The sequence below is a fragment of the Panthera tigris genome, chromosome B1 (genome assembly GCF_018350195.1).
Source record: "Panthera tigris isolate Pti1 chromosome B1, P.tigris_Pti1_mat1.1, whole genome shotgun sequence".
In the NCBI taxonomy this organism is placed as follows: domain Eukaryota; kingdom Metazoa; phylum Chordata; class Mammalia; order Carnivora; family Felidae; genus Panthera; species Panthera tigris.
In genome coordinates, this window is record NC_056663.1 from 99,761,886 (window position 1) to 99,783,886 (window position 22,001).

The window sequence follows — 22,001 nt, forward strand, 5'->3', positions numbered from 1 at the left end:
AGGATGACAGTCCTACTTCATTAGTATAGTGCTTGAATACATTATTTATGCTGGTACTTCTGGAAACTATCAAATTAAATATATACCTTAAATTATAGTAATAACTAGAATTAACATTTTGAATGCTTATATAATGTGATTATAATGTAACTTGATTAAACATTTCATCTTAATCTCTTACTTTTTCTTTATTCTCTAAAGTAGATACTGTTATTTTATTCCTTATAAGTAAAGGTATAGAAGATTAGAAAGATTAAGTAACTTGCCCAAAGTCACACATCTATGGCAAAAATGGTAGGAATTCAGGGACTCAGACTTCAAAAGTAGATTTGAAAACACTAGTCTACATGGACTCCTATGGTATCTTGTGGTATCTTTATAAATTAATCTTGGTCAAGAAATGCAATTAACACTTAGTTACTTTATTCCTGCATTATCTCTCACTGCCAGGCTAGTGGTAATTATAATCAACCAAGCCGACAGAAAATTACAATTAGAGAAATCTAAACTTTACCATAATTAATTAATTTACAACTAGCCATTTCTTATGGCCATGTTTTAATTCAGTATTTTTTTTGTTCCTACAAGTAAATCACATAAAGAAGCTCATAATTCATTATTTTATCACCACCCTACTCATAACACACCCCATCTTCATAGGAAATTTGTATTTTTTTAATCAAAGAAAATATGTGTTTTAATTTCCAAGAATGCTGCTATGTTCCCAAATTTAGTTGTATTTGCATTCACCCATGACAAGTTCCCCTGTTCTATATTTTTTTAATGGAAGGTAGTTAAATCCCCAATTTTTTTTTTACTATTTATGTTCTCTTAAAAATACATTTCTTACTGCAGATATCTAGAAAGAATATTAAAGATAATGGACAACATTTTGATACATTTCTACCCCAAGTGGCACTGAAACACCCCATGATCTGAACCCTCTCAAAGCTTTTGTTGCAGGCTTCTTTTTGAAGTTTTGAGAAGTTATGACTTCCTACACACCGGTGCATTGGCACAATACCCCCATGCCTGCAGGTCCCAGCCCCATTGTTACCAGGGTGTTTTGATGGGCTCCACATTCGCGGCTCTCCAAGGACCCGTGACTGAGTTGAATGAAACCTTTGCAACTTGGCAGGAGTAGCAAGAACACACAACACCTGCCAGCTGTCAGGGATGTAAATGGTGATTTTGTTTCACTTTTTAATGAATTAAAGCAGGATTGAAATCTATCCAAAGACAGCATGTTTGGCCTTTTAAAGGAAAAAAAAAAAAAAATGAAAGAGAGGGATGTTTTCTCCTCTCCCAGCAATGGTGTGCAGTGAGGTGTTGATGATTAGTAAGGGTAGTCAACACTCCAGGAAAGCTATCTAAAGTCTGTTTTTGTTGTTGGTTTCTTTTACCTCAAATCAAATACGCTCTATTGGCCTGAGGCAAATAGACCCTCTCCATTCTTTCTTGGAAAAATTTCTATACCCCTGACATTTCCCAAAGGCAAAAATGAGACTGTTTCCTTAAACATTATTATCTCTCAAATCATTCAGCAAGATGTGTATTTGGGGAAGAATACCTTAAAACTATGTATGTATGTATGTATGTGTTTATTTATTTATTTATTTTGCTTTCTTTTTCCACAGCCAGCAATGAGTGAAATTTATTTATATAACTTCATTTTACTGAATGAGGGCAAGTATTCATAGGGACTGACAAAACACAATCGCACATCTCTTGAATGCACTCAGAAGTAACATTATTTCGTTAATAGTTACAAGGCATTTTGTATACAGCCGTTTAAGTTTTACCCAATTATGTATTCTCTCTTGTCATTTGTACCAGAGCAGCAAGATCTTTAACTCCCCATACTTTAGTTTTTTCTTTTTAATATGAAAACAATCTTCTGGTGGCAATTTGGCAAAAAGCACAAGAAAAGAGGTGATTTCACTGTCATTCAATCTTTATTTGCATTTTTTTCCAATGATGTAATAATACAGATTTGTCATTCCCCCATATTCTTCCCTGAAACAAATGTAAATAATTTTTAAGTATTGCCCTCTTTCTGGCATTACCAACTGTCACTAGAGTAAAGCTGACAGTGTCCCTTTGTCTCTATATTTGTGATTTACTTTATGAATCATTAAGATCAACCCAGCTCTTACCACCAGTAGGTCATCATCTGATCACATGCATTATTTGATAGAGGATGGATAAAACAATCAGGGAATCTTACTCTCTTTGGTAAATAACATTTCTACTGAGACTTGAGCCAGCGTATTTGAGCTTGAAATGGCTTTTAGCCTAGAGAGTGTAGAAATCAAATAGTCAGAGCCTTCTGGGGTGCCTGGGTGGCTCAGTTGGTTGAGCATCTGATTTCGGCCTAGGTCATGACCTCCGTGTTCCTGAGTTCCCTGTTCCTGAGTTGGAGCCCACATCAGGCTCTGTGCTGATAGCTCAGAGCCTAGAGCTTGTTTCAGAATCTGTGTCTCCCTCGGGCGCCTGGGTGGCGCAGTCGGTTAAGCGTCCGACTTCAGCCAGGTCACGATCTCGCGGTCCGTGAGTTCGAGCCCCGCGTCAGGCTCTGGGCTGATGGCTCGGAGCCTGGAGCCTGTTTCCGATTCTGTGTCTCCCTCTCTCTCTGCCCCTCCCCCGTTCATGTTCTGTCTCTCTCTGTCCCAAAAATAAATAAAAAACGTTGAAAAAAAAAAAAAAAAAAAAGAATCTGTGTCTCCCTCTCTCTCTCTGCCCCTCCCCCACTTGTACTCTGTCTCTCTGTCTCTCTGTCTCTCTCAAAAATAAATAAACATAAAAAAAAATAGAGCCTTCTAAAAAGGAACCTGAGCTACTGCCTCTGGGAAAACTGATCAAAATCAGAAAAAAACAAATCTTGATGGCAAAACTGAGGCTGTATCCTTTCAATGCAGCAGTTCACTAAATGCTCAGTAATGGGCCCAACCAAGTTCCCATGTAACCAACCACTTGTGAACTGAAGACAGGACTTACTTAAATGGTTTTGTCGCTTTTGCTTGCTTGTGAAATTTGGGGGCATTTGCCTTTTGAGCCTCACTATTGCTTTGGTCAGAGAGGTTGTCTTCAAGTCGATCTTCCCTTCTTCCCTTTTTACCATGGCAAAGATTGCTGTGACTATGAATACTTGAGGAAATGTAGTAACTTTACAGTCATCATCTCTTAAAGTACCCACCAAATATTTGTCATTGCTATATACTGTAGCATAACAAAATTCTAAAAGTTTATTCATGCACTACAGATAAAAATAAAAAAGGATGTGCTTAAGTTGATTTGAAAGAATGGTTTATAATTTCCACATTTCAAAGCATTGACCTCTTCTCAATATTCAGAGGAGTGAAATCAAAAGACCCAAGACTTAGAGGCATCTGGGTGGCTCAGTTGGTTAAGCATCTGACTCTTGGTTTCAACTCAGGTCATGATCTCACAGGTCATGGGATCAAGCCTCATATCGGGCTCTGGGCTGACAGAGTAGAGCCTACTTGGGATTCTCTCTCCTCCTCTCTCAGCGCCCCCCCCACCCCCGCTTGTGCTCTATTGCTCTCTCTCAAAATAAATAAATAAACAACAACAACAAAAAAGACCCCAGACTTAAAGTCAGAAATTATACATTGAAATGCTTAATCTTAAGCTCATATCCCTCATCTGTCACCTGTCAATGAAAATAAGCATAACAGGATTGTTCTCCATCAGAAGAAATAGTATGTGTAAAAACATGTTTTAAACAGTTAAGTTTACTATTATATTTACTCTATGAGCAAAGAGGCTTTTTTTTGGAAAAAGCATTTTTCACCTGAAGACATTATAAAATATTTTTAACTCTAAATATCACATTAAAATTTTCTTTGATTTTTGGTCAGTTGATTATACAGATAGGTACTTCAGTTGTAGCAATGCATACACAAAACTATTCCTTACTTTGTTTATTGAATTCTATTATTTTGCTATGAGTCTTCTATCTAAGAATATAGCTAATTTTAGTCATTGCATATAAAGTTTTAAAACCTTGTTACTAATTAACAGTTTGCTATGGACAAATCATATTTTAATGGTATGTTCATTACCCACAGGCAGTCTTGAAACTCATAGCTGAAATTTTTTTATATTTTGTGAAGCAAAACATAATCTGACAAGTTGCCATTTATAACTTTGGCATACTTTAAGGAAACATTTTTAAAGAAATAATTCAATTTTGCTCTCTTTTATTTATATATATATGTCTTCCAAATCTCAAAGTTAAAAATTGATGTGGGAATGTAGTTGAAAAAGATTTAATGGGTAACGTTTCAAAACTATACTAAGTACATAATTTATTTAGGGTTGAATGACCATTGTTTTAAAAAGAACAGTATATATATTTCACTTGGATTTAGAAGAAGGCAGAAGAAGGAAAGGAAAAAGAGAAATGACTAAATGTTATATAACTGGGAGGCATTTGCAGTGGGTAAGAACATAGAAAATCTACCCATGTGGTTTCTTCATCTATTTCAAAAGCTAATCAATTGAGCTTAACTGAGTCCTAATTATACATAAGTCCTAATACATAAAGCAGAGTTGAGTTTTCTGACATTTTAAATATACCCATGAGTAGATGTGACTACATTATCATTTTGTTTGTACAATAAAATATTAAAGAGGGCATGAATGTAATTAAAATAAACAATCATTAAATAATACATAGCAATATAACTAAATGATTACTGTGTCAACACTATTCTAAGTATTTTACACGTATTAACTCACTTAATACTCAGAAGAAACCCAGGAAGAAAATACTATTATTATTACCATTTTATAGATGACAAAGCTAAAACCAGTAGAGATAAAGTAACTTTCCATGGGTCATACAGCTAGTAAATGGCAGTTTAATTTTTTTATGTTTATTTATTTACTTTGAGAGAGAGAGAGAGAGAGCATAAGCAGGGGAGGAGTTGAGACAGAGGGAGAGAGAGAATCCCAAGCAGGCTCCATGCTGCTGAGCCACCTAGGCGCCCCAATTGCAGTCTACTTTCAAAAGGCATCTGTCTTCTTAACCATTCGGCTATATTGACTTCTTAGTATTGATTTATAACTGGACCTCAAAATACAAATTTGCTTATTGACTTCATTGAATCACAAGTTAGTGAAAATTAACACACACAGACACACACATGATGCTTATTTGCATATATATATATGCATATACATATACATATGTATATGTATATAATCAGCTTTAGGGAAGGGCAGGATAATAAGGTAATGTCATGGAAGTGTTTCCTAACCATTATTATAATAGCAATGTTATATGCCAATAATATCTCACATGCATTCAGCACTTTATGTGCTAGTCACTGTACTAAGCATTTTGGAATAATCTATTTGTTTTTTAAAAAAAAATCTTATAAGGTAGATCCCATTATCTCCAATTTGTAGGAAAATGAAACAAAGAGAGCATAAGTTTCTCAAAGTCAAAGTCAAACAGTACTAGCTGTGGTGGAACCAGAAATTGGAATCCAGGAAATCTTATTTTAAAGCTTATATTAAGTACTACACTATTTTAGTTTTACATAGTTTCTTTACTGTTTTTCTTTTCCTAAATTATTTTATAAATATTTGCAACTTATCTTCAACTATACAATGTCCTCTGACTAAAGTAGGTCACATTTTTATGTCTCTCATCTCAAATACTGGTTTTCTATGATTTTTAATTGGTCAAATCCCGTATAAACCTTGTCAAGCCTTTAACTTCAAAGAGCAAGTAATTCATACATTTGAAAATTTATTTACTCTCAGCTTCTCAAAATATTATTTTGAAATAAATATGTTAGTCTTTTGAATTTTATGTGTTACTATGACTCTTCTCAAAATTATTGATTCATTCTCCTCCGAACTAACACACTTAAATATCAGTTATCTTTAAATTCTTTAAATCTCTGTATCATTACTTCCCTAATTCTCCAACACCTGTATAATATACAGTCCTGAAATTATGCATTACTGAATTTATGGTCAGAAAGTTCTCCAGATACTTATCCCATAATTATCTTTTGAGGTTTGAATTTTAGTCTACTTCTGGATTTTGCATATGTTAGTAAAAATGACTTGGAAATTTCATTTATTCTATTAAAAGGAATAACCTGATACATTAAAAATATTATTCCAGGGCTTTTAAAAGACAATATACCTTTGGAAAGAACTACATGCCAGTCTCAGTACTCTCCCCATCCTGTGCTGTGTGTTTTCTGATCAAATATTGATAATACTAAAATTAAGAAATCAAACCTTAAATATATTTACAGTAGGGGTTTTAATAATTAACTCATTTGTTTTTTTATAATTTTTTTTATATTCATGTATTTTTGAGAGAGACAGAGACAGAGCATGAGTCAGGGAGAAGGAGAGAGAGAGGGAAACACAGTATCTGAAGCAGGCTCCAGTCTCTGAGCTGTCGGCACGGAGCCTGACACAGGCTTGAACCCATAAACCACGAGATCATGACCTGAGCCGAAGTCAGACACTTAAACGACTGAGCCACCCAGGTGCCCCAACTCCTTTCTAATAAGTTAAATTATCTAGAATAAAAAAAAAAATTTACATGAATCCAAATACGAACAGCAATTGTGAAAGACGTAGTTCAAGATAGTAAATAAATCATGTCAAATCCTGAGGTTCATTAAAACATTTGAAGGCAAATATAATTCCTATGAATTATCTTTGAAGTATAATTGACATACAACATTATGTTAGTTTCAGCTGTACATGTTTCATATTTGTATATCTTGTAAATGATCACCACAATGATTCTAGTCAACATCTGTCATCATACAGAGTCACAGATCTTTTTTTTTCTTGTGATGAGAACTTCTAAGATCTATTCTCTTATCAACTTGCAAATATGCAATATAGGGGCACCTGGGTGGCTCAGTCTGTTAAGTGGCCAACTTGGGCTCAAGTCATGATCTCCAGGTTCATGAGTTCGAGCCCCATGATGGGCTCTGTGCTGACACCTCAGAGCCTAGAGCCTGCTTCGGATTCTGTGTCTCCCTTTCTTTCTGCCTCTTCTCCACTCATGCTCTGTCTCTGTCTCTGTCTCTGTCTCTGTCTCTGTCTCTCTCTCTCAAAAATAAACATTAAAAATTTTTCAAATATGCAATACAGCATTATTAACTATAGTCACCATGCTCTACACTATATCTCCATGATTTATTTATTTTATAACTGAAAACTTACACCTTTTGACTCTTCATTTATTTAACTCAACCCTTACTCCCAGCCCCTGCTGATCACCAGTCTATTCTCTATATCTGTGAGGTTGGTTTTGCTTTTTAGATTTCACGTAGAAGTGAAATTATATGGTATTTGTCCTTCTCTGTCTGATTTGTTTAATTTAACATAACACCTCAAGATTCATCTATGCTGTCACAAATGATAATATTTCATTCTTTTTTTTATGCCTGAATAACATGCCACCTGCTTTCATTTCCTTTGGGTAAATTTCCAGAACTTGCTAATTGCTGAGTCATATGGTAGTTCAATTTTTAATTTTTTGAGGAATCCCAATACTGTTTTCCACAGTGGCCACACCAATTTACATTCCCACCAACAGTGCACAAGTGTTCACTTTTCTGCACATCCTCACCAACACTTGTTATCACACACCTTTTTTTGAAAATAGCTATTCTAACAGGTGTGAAGTGATATCTCTTGTGGTTTTGATTTGCAATCCCTGATGATTAGTGATGTTGAGCATCTTTTCATGTACCTATTAGCCACCTGTTTGTCTTCTTTGGGAAAATGTCCATTTAGATTCTCTGCACATTTCTAACTCACATATTTTTTTTTGCTATTGAGTTGTATGAATTTTCATATATGTGTGTGTACATATGTAAATATATAATAGTCAGATATATGATTTGTAAATATTTGCAAGTATTTTCTCTCATTCAGTAGTTTGCCTTTTAATTTTATTGATAGTTTTCCTTGTAGTTTCTGAAAATTTTTGCAGTGAGCTTACTGTCTCTTGAATAGGTTAATTGAATAAAAATATTTTTTTATAAATAGTTTAAGAGAAGGAATTTTATAAGTTAATTCTGAATGTAAAAAGGATTTTCTAGTCCCTAAACTAGATGGCTGTCATCTAACAGGTTTATCATCTATGACTCACTCAGTATAATTAGAAGCAGGACATAAGTAGGAAAAATTACCATTGTTTTCCCTCTGTAATGAGAGTTATTAAAAAAAATATCTATGAAGACACATGGAAGGAAGAATGAAAAGTTCTAATAAATGATTATTGGACTACCAGAAGGAGATGCTACAGAGATTAAGGAAACAAAGTAGTCAGACCTAATGGTTGATAATTTTCCAAAAATTATGAAAGAATTACAACCTCAAAGTCAGGAAGCACAATGACTTCCAACATAATAAATAAGATGCACCCAAGCATATCATAATTAAATAATAGAAGAAAAACAAAGACTGGAACTTAAAAGCAGCCAGGACAAAAAAGAGATCAACTGTGAAAGAACATCTATTGGACTAACTGCTGATTCTTCAGCAAAAAACAATAAAACTCCCTGTGGTACATTTTCAATGTACAATATAGAACGACTGTGAAACTGAAATGATGTGGACAGTGGAACTATTTATTAACATGAAAGTTATATAAAGACATATTCAAAGAAATTAAAGCTGTGCAAGTTTATCAGCACACACTTCTCTAAAGGAACCTCTAGACTCTAGAATTTAAATAATGCACTTGAGGTAGTAGGAGAACAATCCCGGAAGACTAAGATGAGAAAAAAGCAATGGTGAGTAGATAAAAGGTTACATATGTGAGTAAATTTAAACAAACATTAATGAAGAAGATGTAGTATATACAGCCATAAAAAAAGAATGAGATCTTTTCATGTAACAATATAGATGGATTACCTAAGTAAAGTAAGACAGACTGAGAAAGATGAATAGCAAATGATTTCAGCTATATGGAATTTGAGAAACAAAGCAAACAAACAAACAAAAAAGAGACAAAGAAACAAACAACAACAACAAAAAACAGACTCTTAAATACAGAGAACAAAGTGGTGGTTGCCAGAGGGAAGGTAGTTGGGGGGACGGGTGAAATAGATAAAGGGGATTAAGAGTACACTTATCTTGATGGAAACTGCAATGTCTGGAACTATTGAATCATTATATTGTACCCTTGAAACTAATATAACATGGCATGTTAATTATATTTCTACTTCAATAAAAAATTATTATGGATTTAAAAAATACTAATGGTGTAAAATAATCATTTTTCCTTTGAGGATTAAAAAAACTAAAGTAAAAGTAAAAAGTGGCATATTGATCATTCTAAATTTTTGTATTATTTGTAGGATGGTAAAGATGTTGAGCAGCTTTAGGTTTTCTAAAAATATTTGTTAAAATTTATAAACTAGATCAGATAGTTTGCACTAAAATACACAGCAATAACAAGTTACAACAACAAATGATTAATTCTCTCTCTCACTTATACCTTTCATGGGTTGTGTATGGCTGTGTTCCACATCCTCTTCTTTCCAATCAGCTATAAAGGGGAAACCTCTTACCTCGGATACACTGGAAGGACAACAAAATTGGTTGATACACATCTTGACTATTAAAGTTGAATAAATATACATCTTGAAGGCAGACTTTCAAGAAGAAACTAACTGATTTCTCATCTTACTCAGAGATTTTTAACACAATCTCATCAGTGTTTATAAGAAACCCCTCCAAAAAAAAAAAAAAAAAGTTGGACAAGCATCCAATTTTTTTCAAAGCTATTGACCAATTTCCAATCAATATTTACTGAGAAACCATCTTCCCCCTGATAGTTTTTTCTCATATTGGAACTCCTTTTATGCATTTAGCTTTGTTTCAGAATTATCAATTCTTTTCCATTGGTTTGTCATATCACACTTTTTGTAAATTTGAAATTTATATTTTAATAAATCCCAGGGAATGTGTCTTTTGTTATTTCTTCTTAGTAATGAAAAAAGCTGTGAGTATTATTACCAGTTTCCAACTGTTGATATGTTCACAAAACTCACTCTTTCCATCTATAACTATTTTATTTATTTTTAAAGTAAATATTAGATGTTCCTATGCTAGTTTTTTTTTTTTTTCTTTTTCCCCTAGACACTTTACATCTCCAGCTCCTACTGGGTAGCCTTGACCTATAGCTGCAGTTCTTGGGGCTTCTGGTAACCTCTCCCTCTCCTCACCCCTTCAAGTGTAAAGATAGTAATAGTTTCCAGCTGGTGCTTTTTCACCCCCTTGCTGGTTTCCCATTAACCCCACCCACAAGTCTATAGTCCCTTCATTAAACTCTCTTCCATCAACCCCATTGAATGTGCCAACTTTTTTCTTCCAGGTCCCTTATGGGCATGGGAAATGCATTATACTGGATTAAAAGCCCTATTTCTTCTAGAGAAAGGGATGTTCAGAGGTGAAGTCATTTTTCAAGCTTGCACAGCAGGTAAGGGAGGGTAAAATTCAGATCTGAACCCAAGTTTTCAAATGCCAATATCCATGACCACCATGTAAGTCGGTAGAGAAAGACTGACCTAGAGTGGATACTTGATATTGAAAACCTACATATAACAAAATGTATTTTTACAATATTTGAGAATAAGCAATGATTTTTAAGAAAGTATTATATCAGTATTAAGGGTTCTCAGCTGTCTGGCAACAGCAATATTTTTCTGAGAGCTAGCCATATCACAAGAAGATCTGGGACATTTTAAGGGTGAGATTTAGTACAAGAGGCAGATATCAGCAATAGCAGATTTCCAAATGTGAACTTCTTTGGGATGGATGTCCACAAAGAAAGCCCGAGAGTTTGCTGCTTGTTAGACTTCTTTCCAATTCTCATAAATCCAGAGCAAAATTGCCAAAATCTCAATGTCACAATTGATACAAAAGGGAACATGTGGTGGTGGAGGAAGAGAAGATGGGTATTCCCCCCTGTAATACTTGGCTAGTTTTCTGGAAAATAACAATAAATTTGCCAAACTTAATCTGAACTTGTTTGGCTCTGCTGAAACTTTCATCCATAATTAATGTGAAGTTTTCACCATCACTGTAAGGCCCACATGTCTTAATCCTGCTTTTTTTGTGGTTTGATGATAAAAACCACAGACCTTCAGAAGTGCACAGAAAAATTCAATAGAGCTTTAAAAAAAGGTTCTGGTTCTTTTTTTTTTTTTTTTTTCTCTTTTCTTTTTTCTTTTTTCTTTTGGCATATAGATTTTGCAGTCTGGAGTAGTGCAAAACTGAAATTTCAAAGGAAGCTTAATGAGTTAAATCCACAAGAAGACAAAATTACTGAATCAATTCAACCACATTCATCCAACTTGAAATTACCAAACACAATCATGATTCTACTTTTCACTGGTATTGATATTGAAGATCATCTTTTATTTTTAGCTTTATTGAGATATAATTGACACATAACATTGTGTAAGTTTAAGATGTGCAATGTGATGATTTGATGCACATATATATTGAAAAATGACCACCATGATAAGGTTAGTTAACATATCCATCACCTCACGTAATTGCTTTCTGTTGTTGTGAGAACATTTAAGATTTATTCTCTTAGCAACTTTCAGGTGTACAATACATTATTGTTAACTATAGCCACCATGCTGTTTATTACATCCCTAGAATTTATTCCTCTTAACTGAAAGTTTTTGACCTTTGACCAACATCTCCCCCTGCCACCCCCAGCTCTGAAAACCACCAATCTGCACTCCATTTCTATGAGTTCAGTTCTTTTAGATTCCATATGTAAGTAACATCGTATGGTATTTGTCTTTCTCTGTCTGACTCATTTCACTTAGCATAACGCCCTCAACGTTCATCCATGTTGTCACAAATGACAGGATTTCCTTCTTCTTTGCGCTTGAATAATATTCCACTTTATATACAGACTATATTTTCTTTATCCATTCACCTGTTGATGGACACAAGGTTGGTTCCATGTCTTTAATATAAATAATGCTGCAATAAACATCTATCTCTTTTAGATAGTGATTTAATTTCCTCTGGATACATAACCAAGTGGGATTGCTGGATCATATGGCAGTTCTATTTGTAATTTTTTGAGGAATCTCCACACTGTTTTCCACAGTGCCTCCACCAAATGTAATTGCACCAACAATGCATAAGGGTTCCCTTTTGTACACATTCTCACCAAAATTTTTATCTCTTATCTTTTTGAAAAGAGCTATTCTAACAGGTGATAGCTCATTGTAGTTTTGATTTGCATTTCCCTGATGTTAAAGATCTTTATTTAACCATTATATAGCCAATTAAAAATGCTACATTATTAAAATAACTTAGCGTTGGGATACCTGGGTAACTCAGTTGGTTAAGTGTCCAACTTCTGCTCAGATCATGATCTCACTGTTCGTGAGTTCAAGCCCTGCGTCGGGTTCTGTGCTGACAGCTCAGAGCCTGGAGACTACCTGGGGTTCTGTGTCTCCCTCTCTCTCTGCCCCTTCCCACCCATGCTTTCTCTCTCTCTCTTTCTTCAAAAATAAACATTAAAAAAAGTTAAAACGATAACTTAGTGTTTTAATAACATATATCTGTGTTAATATATATATATATAGAGAGAGAGAGAGAGAGAGAGACTCATTATGAGTTTTCTTCATAAACAAGCACATATTCAACTCAGTTAAATTATTTCTTAATTCTTTGGAAATAGTTAATACAGTCACATAATACAGTGTTCTAAAGTTACCAAACAGTATAAAGAGAAAAGTATGTTTTCCTTCCACCCTCTTGCCTAGTCATGGCTCTTCTCATTGGAAACAATCCCAATTACCAGTACTTGGATATTTTAAGGATAGCCTGGAATATCCAACAAGTATTTATGTATGTGGTTCTGTATATATATATATATATATATATATATATATATATATATATATATCTTAAAACATATCTTGGCTATCATTCCACAGAAGTGTTTCATTGTTTCATTGACTTATAATGGATAAAGAGGAGTCAGTTTTATAAATATATCACAATTATAATAGTAGCCAATACTTTTTACCACTTAGTTTGACTCTGGCATTGATCTAATGTTTTAACCAACTCTTTTTTTTTTTAATATTTTATTTTGAAGTAATCTCTACATTCAGAGTGGGGCTTGAATTCACAACCCTGAAATCAATAGTCACATTCTCTAGCAAGTGAGCCAGCCAGCACCCCAATTCAATCCTTAATAGTACTATTATTAAAATCATTTTATATATGAGAAAACTGAGAGGCAAAGGGATTCATTAATTTACACAAGATACAAGATAGCAGAGGTAGCATAGGTGGAATTATTTAGTTCCAGATCCTGAATTTGATGAGAAGCAATTCTCCATAGTTGTCTTGTGTTGCTAGGTAGTTTGTGAACAGATGCATTGGCTGCTTTGGTCACAGACTGTCTTTTCAAGGGTGTTTGCATAGTAAATAGCTTTGGAATTAGAAATTGTGAATTTTTACCAGGCAGAGGGAAGATTCAATTACAGTCCCGATGATAAAGGTAACATCTCCTTCCATAGGAAAGGTCAGATTTTTCTTGCAGCTAAATATAAAAGATTTGAATTCTCTAAGATTGAGATTTTGAGATTTTATAAACCCACTTTGCGTGTAGCATCCATAATGACCTCCCTGCATTGCCTCCATGGAATTACTTGGTTAAATTCCACTAGGAGCTCACTGAGGGCAGGAACATACAATCCTCGTTCTTATTTCTGCTGCTTCATTTGGGGTGGTCAGAATATCTAAAGATTGGCAGAGCCATTCTCCCTTGCAAAGTGACCCGACTTCTTATGTGATTCCCAGAACATCGAGAGGATAGAAAGCTTAAGCTCCCAGACTCTTGAGGACTAAGTCAGAACTAGCATAGCTTCACTCACCCCCATCATATTGATCAAAGAAAGCCACAAGACCAGTCCAGAATTAAAGGGAGAGGAAGGATATTCCACCTCTGGATGGCAAGGGGGTATGCAAAATACAGGGATGGTAAGAATAATTAGCAGCCATTTTTGCTGACACTCTACCACAGGTTAAAAAAAAATCACCTATGTTTTCTCAAGTACTTTTATGGTTTTATTGTATCTGTATGTTTGATCTGTAATTTCTTGTGTCATAATGGATGTGTTAGAGATAACACTTTAACTAGTAAGCTCTTCTGAAACCAATTAAGTAATGTATCTTTTCCCTAATAATTTAGATGAATCCTTCACAAAGGATAGTTTCCATATATTCTTGTCTACTAAATCTATATTCTCTGTAATACACCTGTATTACCAGGACTAAGCATGTTTTAATCATAATACATGTACCAGTATAAAACCTGTTTTAATTCAAAATCTTGAACTCCCCTCAAACTCCTGTCCCTAGACTTCCCTATCTTAGTGTACACAACCAACTAAAATTGTGGGAGTTATCAGTGAATTATCTCCATAGATATCTCCATATCTACATACTCTAATCCAAGCCATTCCTCATTTCTCACTAGACTATTAAAATAGCCTCTCACAGGCCTCCTTTCTCCTACTGTCCATCCTTCAATAAATCTTCCATGTGGTAGATGAAGTAATAATTTAAAATTATATATTAGGTCTTGTTACACAATTTTCTCAACACATATTAAGGCTTTCTATCCTACTCCAAATAAAAAAGTAAGCTTTCCATGTCTTCTAAGATTCCCCCTTGGCCTTTCAACAGGGCCACTCCTCAATCTTGTTTTCTTCCACTCCTTCTTTTCCTCACTCAGCACGAACCACACTGAGCTCCTTGTTTCTCAGATGTGCCAGTTTGTTTCCAATTTAGTGCTTTTGAAATTCTCTTTCCTGTATTTAGATTACTCTTCCATTCAACAGGCTCATGGCTCCCTTCCTCATTTCATGTGCACTTCTCCTGAAATATTCTTTTCCCAGATGGGCTTTGCCTGACTATCCTATCAAAACCATCCTCCTCCAGGGTGCCTGGGTGGCTCAGTTGGTTGAGTGTCCAGCTCTTGATTTTGGCTCAGGTCATGATCTCACAGTTTGTCAGGTAGAGCCCTGCATCAGGCTCTGTTTTGACAGCACAGAGCCTGCTTGGGATTCTCTTCCTCTTTCTCTGCCCTTCAAGCACTTTCACACTCTCTAACTCTCTCTCTCTCTCTCTGTCTCAAACTAAATAAAATAAACTTTAAAAAGTATATATCTGATTTCTTCATTTTGGCCACTCTGACTGGCGTGAGGTGGTATCTGAGTGTGGTTTTGATTTGTATTTCCCTGATAAGGAGCGACGTTGAACATCTTTTCATGTGCCTGTTGGCCATCCGGATGTCTTCTTTAGAGAAGTGTCTATTCATGTTTTCTGCCCATTTCTTCACTGGGTTATTTGTTTTTCTGGTGTGGAGTTTGATGAGCTCTTTATAGATTTTGGATACTAGCCCTTTGTCCGATGTGTCATTTGCAAATATCTTTTCCCATTCCGTTGGTTGCCTTTTAGTTTTGTTGGTTGTTTCCTTTGCTGTGCAGAAGCTTTTTATCTTCATAAGGTCCCAGTAATTCACTTTTGCTTTTAATTCCCTTGCCTTTGGGGATGTGCCGAGTAAGAGATTGCTACGGCTGAGGTCAGAGAGGTCTTTTCCTGCTTTCTCCTCTAAGGTTTTGATGGTTTCCTGTCTCACATTCAGGTCCTTTATCCATTTTGAGTTTATTTTTGTGAATGGTGTGAGAAAGTGGTCTAGTTTCAACCTTCTGCATGTTGCTGTCCAGTTCTCCCAGCACCATTTGTTAAAGAGACTGTCTTTTTTCCATTGGATGTTCTTTCCTGCTTTGTCAAAGATGAGTTGGCCATACGTTTGTGGGTCTAGTTCTGGGGTTTCTATTCTAGTCCATTGGTCTATGTGTCTGTTTTTATGCCAATACCATGCTGTCTTGATGATGACAGCTTTGTAGTAGAGGCTAAAGTCTGGGATTGTGATGCCTCCTGCTTTGGTCTTCTTCTTCAAAATTACTTTGGCTATTCGGGGCCTTTTGTGGTTCCATATGAATTTTAGGATTGCTTGTTCTAGTTTCGAGAAGAATGCTGGTGCAATTTTGATTGGGATTGCATTGAATGTGTAGATAGCTTTGGGTAGTATTGACATTTTGACAATATTTATTCTTCCAATCCATGAGCAGGGAATGTCTTTCCATTTCTTTATATCTTCTTCAATTACCTGCATAAGCTTTCTATAGTTTTCAGCATACAGATCTTTTACATCTTTGGTTAGATTTATTCCTAGGTATTTTATGCTTCTTGGTGCAATTGTGAATGGGATCAGTTTCTTCATTTGTCTTTCTGTTGCTTCATTGTTAGTGTATAAGAATGCAACTGATTTCTGCACGTTGATTTTGTATCCTGCAACTTTGCTGAATTCATGTATCAGTTCTAGCAGACTTTTGGTGGAGTCTATCGGATTTTCCATGTATAATATCATGTCATCTGCAAAAAGCGAAAGCTTGACTTCATCTTTGCCAATTTTGATGCCTTTGATTTCCTTTTGTTGTCTGATTGCTGATGCTAGAACTTCCAGCACTATATTAAACAGCAGCGGTGACAGTGGGCATCCCTGTCGTGTTCCTGATCTCAGGGAAAAAGCTCTCAGTTTTTCCCCATTGAGGATGATGTTAGCTGTGGGCTTTTCATAAATGGCCTTTATGATCTTTAAGTATGTTCCTTCTATCCCGACTTTCTCAAGGAGACTATAGATGCTGGAGAGGATGTGGAGAAACAGGAACCCTCTTGCACTGTTGGTGGGAATGCAAATTGGTGCAGCCGCTCTGGAAAACAGTATGGAGGTTCCTCAGAAAATTAAAAATAGACCTACCCTATGACCCAGCAATAGCACTGCTAGGAATTTATCCAAGGGATACAGGAGTACTGATGCATAGGGGCACCTGTACCCCAATGTTTATAGCGGCACTCTCAACAATAGCCAAATTATGGAAAGAGCCTAAATGTCCATCAACTGATGAATGGATAAAGAAATTGTGGTTTATATACACAATGGAATACTACGTGGCAATGAGAAAAAATGAAATATGGCCTTTTGTAGCAACATGGATGGAACTGGAGAGTGTGATGCTAAGTGAAATAAGCCATACAGAGAAAGACAGATACCATATGGTTTCACTCTTATGTGGATCCTGAGAAACATAACAGAAACCCATGGGGGAGGGGAAGGAAAAAAAAAAAAAAGAGGTTAGAGTGGGAGAGAGCCAAAGCATTAGAGACTGTTAAAAACTGAGAACAAACTGAGGGTTGATGGGGGGTGGGAGGGAGGGCAGGGTGGGTGATGGGTATTGAGGAGGGCACCTTTTGGGATGAGCACTGGGTGTTGTATGGAAACCAATTTGACAGTAAATTTCATATATTAAAAAAAAAAAAAAAATAAAAAAAAATAAAAAAAATAAAAAGTATATATCTTCTTCCAGCCTCACTCTCTACTCAGAGCCTTCTCACTGTTTTATTAGCATTCATTCATCATTACAGAATATTATATTATATTATCATCATTTATATTATATTACATTATATTAGATTAGATTAGATTAGATTTGTTTATATTTTATGCATTTGTTTATTATCTGTCTCTTCCACTGGAATATAATCTTTATGAGAGAGAATTAATTCTTCTTTGACTCCAAAGATCCAGAACATTACCAAAAGCATAGAAAGGACTCAAATGATATTTGTTGAAGAAATAAATAAATGACACTGAAGTAAACTTCTCAAATGAGACCATGTCTCCAAATCAAGTTTGGTTGACCCTATGTCATTTTTAAATAATGTATAAGAAATTATATTTTTATACTTACAAACCCTTTGCTTTCCCAATATATATGCCTTACGTATAAAAAAGAAAGCAAATTTACCTAATCTGAATGTTTTCCTCTCTCAAAGTGCATTCTATAACTCATATTCCCATTGCATTTGCTCCTCTTATTTTTTTCATGATTTAAATATGCTAATTTGACTGAAACCTTTGAATCAGTGCAGGAATCATCAGATGATGATGATGCAATTTCTAAATGTACTCTTCTGCAGAAAATCAGTACAGAAGAGAAGATAATGCTCTATGAATTATGTGAAGAATGGAAATTTTTACACAGAATGGAAGGAAAACCGAAGCAGATCATTTTAGGAATTCTGTGTTTTGAGTATATCCACATGGATTCCATATAAACATAAGAGCACAACTTTACTAAAAAGTCAACCTCCCCTCAAAAAAAAAAAACCCACCAGGTTATTTCTGGCATAAAAGATCTGGTAGCTGTTACTCTTCGCTTGAATTTAGTGAGTCCTTGTATCTCTTCTTCTATCCCCCACATCCAATTCATCTATGTTGTCATTAAGTAAAAAAATTTTTACCAGACCCAAGATATTTTACCTCTAATCTTGACAAGTTTTGACATCCATAAATCCATTCTGAATACTCAAATCCCATAGCACTCTCAAATGATTCTAGCATATTCTTTCTTCTGCTGTTGTAATAGCCTATTTATATGTCATGTATACTTAACTTCTATTTGGTATCTATCAACTTTGTTTCATGCAAGATACAGTTCAAAAGTAAAAGTCTGAAAACTACCTGTGCATACATTTAGTGTGTGTGTGTGGATTGCCTTCAAAATATCTCATAAGTAGTAATACTGAGGTACTCCTCTGTCTTATTTCTAAAAAGCTTGGCTGAAGTCAAGTTTTTATGAAAATGAAATGTCATCTGTTTCTTACTATCACAATATTTAAAGTCTTTAATGTTTCTTTCCTTTTCATTAAAGATGAAGGCTAAAGACAGAAAAAAAATACTTCTGTCATGTTTAGGTAAATTTAAATGTTTTTATGGAAAGGAAGAATAAATGAGGTCTTAAAGATTATCGTAAAGGTAATTATGTGTATGTGAATCTCTACATTGTCTGGCACTTATGTCAAAGATAGCCAAGGAAGAAAAGACAGGGAGACATTGTTCTGCTGAGCCACAAAACAAAACTTTGAAGTGTTCTCTTTGAATCATTTTCCAAACATCATGAATGATTGTTAAGAGAGAGGAGAGTGTGGGAAGAGAAATGAAGCAATAAAACAATATTAAGGTAGTCAAGTGTTGTGGGCATGAGTATATATTTTTTAAATGTTTTAAAGAGAAAAGAATGATCTAGTGGTTACACAGAAGAACAGGAGTCAATGTCCTCGGGCTGAATTCCTATTTGACTTGCCAATGAACTCGGAAAGTGAGTTTACCAAGTGACACTGCCTCAGCTTTTGCCTCTTCCACCCTGAGCAAATAATGTTGATGAAATCCATAGAACTAAGTCAGGAAAAAACTTTACATAAATATATCTTTGAACTGTAACAGAAACAAATCAAGAAGGTATTTTGTCAAAGAAGATAAGAAACTCATCCTCTATCTCATTAGGCTATCTGTAATAAAAATGCTTTATTTTGCATGTCTTATTAAAAAAAATTTAGGGGCGCCTGGGTGGCTCAGTCGGTTAAGCGTCCGACTTCAACCAGGTCACGATCTCGCGGTCCCTGAGTTCGAGCCCCGCGTCAGGCTCTGGGCTGATGGCTCGGATCCTGGAGCCTGCTTCCGGTTCTGTGTCTCCTTCTCTCTCTGCCCCTCCCCCCTTCATGCTCTGTCTCTCTCTGTCTCAAAATAAATAAATGTTAGAAAAAAAAATTAAAAAAAAAAAAAATTTAAAGATGAATTTGAGTATTTGAATTGGGTTAATCAAATGTCTTATAATAAAAATTCAGTCCATTATAATTATTATTGCTTTCATTTTTATTCTTATTTTCATTTTATTACAATGTCTTGTCATTTAAAGACTCTGATATATATATATATACGTATATATATATGTATATATATGTATATATACACATATATATACATATATATATACACATATGCAATAATCTCAAAGGGCTATGTCTTCAAAATTTGCAAAGTTAATCTATTTTTATGACCTATAATATCTAAGACTTTTGCTTAGACTTTTGGATGCCCTTTTTGAAAACAATGTCACATATTTTATGGAAATATTAAATATAGTTGAATATGTTGAATATTTTATTAGCAACCATAAGTCCCACATATATATAGTCCTTCAGGGACCATCAGGACATCTACCATGCAAGTGCTTGGTCATATTAAAATCTTTGCTGAGCAGGCTAACATGGACACCCTATGGAAGTTTATGTCTCGTTTTCTTAAATGTCCTTCAGAGGACCTCAAGTTAAAATAAACTCATGTGAACCAATCCTCATCTTCTAGTTGACTGTTCCAGGAGGAAGATCAAAACTAGGGTGAGTTTCCCCAGCCATTTGAACTTTGAGAGAATCTTCTGAATGATCTAAGAAGATATTTTCTTACATCCTGATTTTTAGTTTAAGTAACAATGGCTACTTCTACTGTGAAGAACTGACTGTCGCTGAAATAAGATCTCCACTTCTTGGTCGTTTTGCCCTGAGACCAAGTAAAACTTCACGAAAATCAATAACAACAAAAACAATAAAAAAAATTAAGCATGTGTCAAGCACTTTGCTAGTTCGTATATGTACACTATATAAACACTTTCATTATTAAAACATTATTCAGCAAGAAAACAACCACTTACTGAGGACGTAATGAGACAATTACTATTGTTTTTCTCATTGTATGGATGGAGACACTGAGTTTTAAAGAGTATAATATTTTGCATAAGGTCACATGCTAAATATGAAGTAGGCCTTAACCTCAAGTGTTCTTTTTTTTCTTTAAAAATTTTTAACGCTTATTTATATTTGAGAGAGAGAAAGAGACAGAGCACAAGTGGGGGAGGGGCAGAGAGAGAAGGAGACATAGAATCCTAACCAGGCTCCAGGCTCTGAGCTGTCAACACAGAGCCCAACACGGGGCTCAAACCCACGAACTGTGCGACTATAACCTGAGCCAAAGTCGGACGCTCAACCGACTGAGCGACCCAGGCGCCCCAACCTCAAGTGTTCTTGATGCCTGAGACCAAAGGTAAAGCCCCTCACGGCCTCCCATGATGCCATCTTTAGCTGCTGAGCATGTTTTTCCAACCTCACCTAGGTCTCAGATATACTTTTTGTATTTTTTTGGAAGCAAGCCCAGCCAAACATTCGCTGTGACAATGTAGAAAGGTCAAGTTCTGGGATGTATTTTTTTGCATACCACTTCTCTCAAGCCACTGTTTGCAAATTATTGCACAAGGTGCCATGATATTCTCTGACTGCACCAGAGGCAATTTCTTAATAGATCCTGTTCCTACAATAACAGCCATAGGTCAGAAAATGAGGGAGTTCGGGAATGAGTGGTTTGGGGCCTGTGTGTTTTGGCCTGGCACTGGTGAGAGTGCATAATCTGGATAGGATGTTAGTTCTCTAAACAAACATAACCTCTGGTTACATTAAAGGAGGAAATAAAGTTGAAACTTGTTCTCTTTATTAAACGTCTTTGCAAAACCAGCATTTATTGAATTCAAAATGGGCATTAGCTCTGATGAGCAAAAATGATGATGGAATGATGGAGCTACCAGAGTCACTTTAAGTCTTTACTTTTCTCAAATAATCAAATGGATATTTCATCAAAAGTGTGTCCAGAAAATGCATGTAAGTATCAAATAAGAAATGGTAAAGTTGGGGGGTGGGCGGTGCCTGGGTTGCTCAGCTGGTTGAGCATCGACATTGGCTCAGGTCATGATCTCACAGTTCGTGGGTTCGAGCTCCTTGTCAGACTCTGTGCTGACAGCTCAGAGACTGGAGCTTACTTTAGATTCTGGGTCTCTGTCTCTCTTTCTGTTCCTCTCCCACGCACGCCCCGTCTCTGTCTCTCAAAAATAAATAAAAAATGTTAAAAAAAAATTTAAAGAAAGAAAAGAAGTGGTAAAGTTGGGTGTGTCTGTGAAAAAAAAAGTCCTAGATTA

At 35.3% G+C, this 22,001-nt stretch overlaps 1 long non-coding RNA gene across 1 annotated transcript in view; it reads left to right on the top strand.

Moving 5' to 3' along the window:
- Positions 1–22,001, top strand: part of LOC122237961 — a 62,084-nt gene that overhangs the window by 26,562 nt on the left and 13,521 nt on the right. Inside the window, exon 2 of the long non-coding RNA XR_006216790.1 lies at positions 10,400–10,504. This is a non-coding gene — a long non-coding RNA (uncharacterized LOC122237961). The remainder of the gene's footprint in view (positions 1–10,399; positions 10,505–22,001) is intronic.